Here is a 3,146-nt window from a genome sequence, read left to right on the forward strand (position 1 = left end):
AGTCTCTTCATTTTCTTATTTGGTCTCTATTTTTCATTCCATGTCTCCTTGTACCACTATCTGAGATTTCCTCCACTTCATCTTCCAAACTTCCACTGAATATTTAACTTCAGCTATGCTATTTTTAATTTACAAGAGTTCTTTTTAAAAATAGCAGCACTCTGTTCTCCAGGATCCGAGATCTTATCTTATTTCTCGGAAGATATCAAGTAGAGATTCACTCACTTTTTTCCTTTTCAATTTTCTCCTATGCACTGCATGGTTTCCTTTCTCTTTCCTTGTCATTTACTGTTCCTCTGTCATCTATGGGTGTCTCACGTTTAGGTTAGAGATGATATTAAATGCCTGGTGATCGATGGCACTGATATTTCTCAGACGGAAACTGTCTGGAATGTGTGTACAGGCGTGGCCTCGGGGGTAACTTCCCTCTCCAGGACCTGGAGGGCCCGCTTTCCTGAGGATCCCAGCCAAGGGTCCAGGGGGTCTTTTCTCTAGATCTAGTCTATTTTCCCCGAAAGAGATCCGCCTCAGGTTGGGTGCGGCAGGCAGGGGAGAGGCATCAGCCTTGACAGCCAGTACTCTCAGATCTGCGTGCAGGGAGCGGCTGCCCCGCATCTCCACATCCACTGCTTTCAGTGTCCCCTGCACCGCCACCAGCAGAGGTAACCAGTGTCTCTAATTCTTTGCTCTCTGCGATTCTGCAGAGCGGGGCTGCTTCTGGACCTTCCCCGAGTCCGGTAAGGTGTTTGGTTCTCTGAGCTGCTAACTTATTGGCCACCCGCCTTTCTAGTTCCCACACTTTAAATATCATCATCTCCTTTTCCATTTTCTTTGTCCTTGTGGGATTGTGATTTTTTTTTCCCCATCATTTTCCAGGAAGTATTGTGAGAGGGAAAGGTGGAATATATGTTAAAAACACCATTTTAAAAAATCTGATATTCCCTCCATACTTTGAAAAACTTGTGTAAGGCCGAAGGTGTGCCAGGTGCTTACCTCTCTCCCCTTCCCTGCTTTATGTAGCAACAATATAGTACCTACTGTGTGGGATTATCCTGAGAAGTAAATGAGAAAAGCAGGTAAAGCACTGAATTTAACTTGTAACTGTGAAAACAATGGGGACCAAGCAATGCATAGGGAACAGCATGTGCGAAGCCCAGAGGAAAGGAAAAGATCTTCCCTGTGGTCCTGGGAGCAGCGGCATCAGCATCATCTGGAAACATGTTCGAAATTCGGACGCTCGGTCCCCACCCAAGACTACATAAACGGAAACGCCGGAGGTGGGGGGCGCCTGGGTGGTTCCGTTGGATGGGCGTCCGACTCTTGATTTTTGGCTCAGGTCATGATCTCCCAGTCTTCAAGTTCAAGCCCCACATCGGCATGGAGTGGGGCTCTCTCTGCCCCTCCCCCACTTGTGCTCGCTCTCGCTGTCTCAAAATAAAAAAACGTTAAAAAAAAAAAAAAGATTCTCTCTCCCTTGGCTTCTCGCTCCCCAAAAAATAGAAATTAAAAAAAATATACCAGGGGAAAAATAAAAGGAAACTCTGGAGTTGGCCCTGAAATCTGTCCTTTAATAAAACATTCAGATTATTTAGATGCCGTTTGGGACCCAACGAGACAGAGACAAGGAAATGGACTCCCTTTCATCAGAGGCGCTATCTGGGGACCATCCCCACCGCGGAGGTCTCACATGCTGGGAAGATTGAGGCCAGCATGTCAGGAAGGCCAGAGTGAGTGAAAGGAAAGCTGGAGAAGAGACAGACTTTCCGCGGCAGAGCTCACAAGCAAGCCCCAGAACCCAGTCTTTCAGCGGCATCTTCAGCTCCGTGAGCTGCGCCGGGGTCCTCCCCCGGCAACAGGGGTCAATACAGCCCCCTTCCCTTTGCTAAGAAACCAGTTTGAATCAAGTTTCTGGCATTTGCAATCCAAAGAATCCTGACTCGGGGCGCCTGGGTGGCTTGGTCGGTTAAGCGTCCGACTTTCGACTTTCGACTTTCGCTTAGGTCATGATCTCGCGGTTTGGGGGTTCGAGCCCTGAGTCGGGCTCTGTGCTGACTGCCAGCTCAGAGCCTGGAGCCTGTTTTGGAGTCTGTGTCTCCCTCTCTCTCTGACCCTCCCCTGTTCACGCTGTCTCTCTCTCTCTCCTAGAAATAAAAAAAAAATATTTAAAGAAAAACAAAAACAAAAACAAAAACAAAGAATCCTGACTCATATTAGACCCTTCCTTTTTTTTCCAAAAATTTTTTAAATGTCTGTTTATTTCTGAGAAAGACAGACAGACTGTGAGCAAGGGAGGGGCAGAGAGAGAGGGAGACACAATCTGAAGCAGGCTCCAGGCTCTGAGTTGTGAGCACAGAGCCTGACCCAGGGCTTGAACTCATGAACCATGAGATCATAACCTGAGCCCAAGTCAGATAGATGCTTAACTGACTGAGCCACCCAGGTGCTCCTTGACCTTTCCTTTTAAGAAGCAGAATGAACTTGACCTTCCCGGGTGGACCATCTACAGGGTTGGTGGCAAAGGGCTGCTCCCACAGGCAGGCGGGCTATTGGAGCCTGCCGAAGGGTCCCTTCCCTGACAGGGTCCCCGGCACTCTGAATTCTGTGTTTCCTCTGTTGACACGTTAGGGACAAATATGGACATATTTACACGGGCAAGAATCAAATTGAATAAATTTACCTCGTCTTGGTATTTCAAGATTTGGTGAGTGCATTCGTGTTCATCCTGTTCCTGACATTCAGGATTTTCTGAATTTTCATCAGACTCCTTCTTATTCTTTCTGTATGCTTGGTCTTTCTAAACTTCACAGAGCACTTGCTCAACTCAGACAGAGAGACTCCTAAGATCTGCCGGCAGTTCAGGGCTTCCTACACCTAGCTGAGTGTCAAAATCACGTGGGTGATTTCTTCTTCTTTTTTTAATGTTTATTTATTTTTGAGGGAGAGACAGAGAGCGAGTGGGGGAGGTACAGAGAGAGAGAGGGAGACACCGAATCTGAGCCAGACTCCAGCCCTGAATCCACGAACGGCGAGATCATGACCTGAGCTGAAGTCGGACACTTAACCAACTGAGCCACCCAGGCGCCCCTAGCCTGCATGATTTCTAAATCTATAATACACATGCCTCACCCCAGACCTTCTCCATCTCT

This window comes from Crocuta crocuta, unplaced genomic scaffold (assembly GCF_008692635.1).
Source record: "Crocuta crocuta isolate KB4526 unplaced genomic scaffold, BGI_CrCroc_1.0 scaffold96, whole genome shotgun sequence".
Taxonomy (NCBI): Eukaryota; Metazoa; Chordata; class Mammalia; order Carnivora; family Hyaenidae; genus Crocuta; species Crocuta crocuta.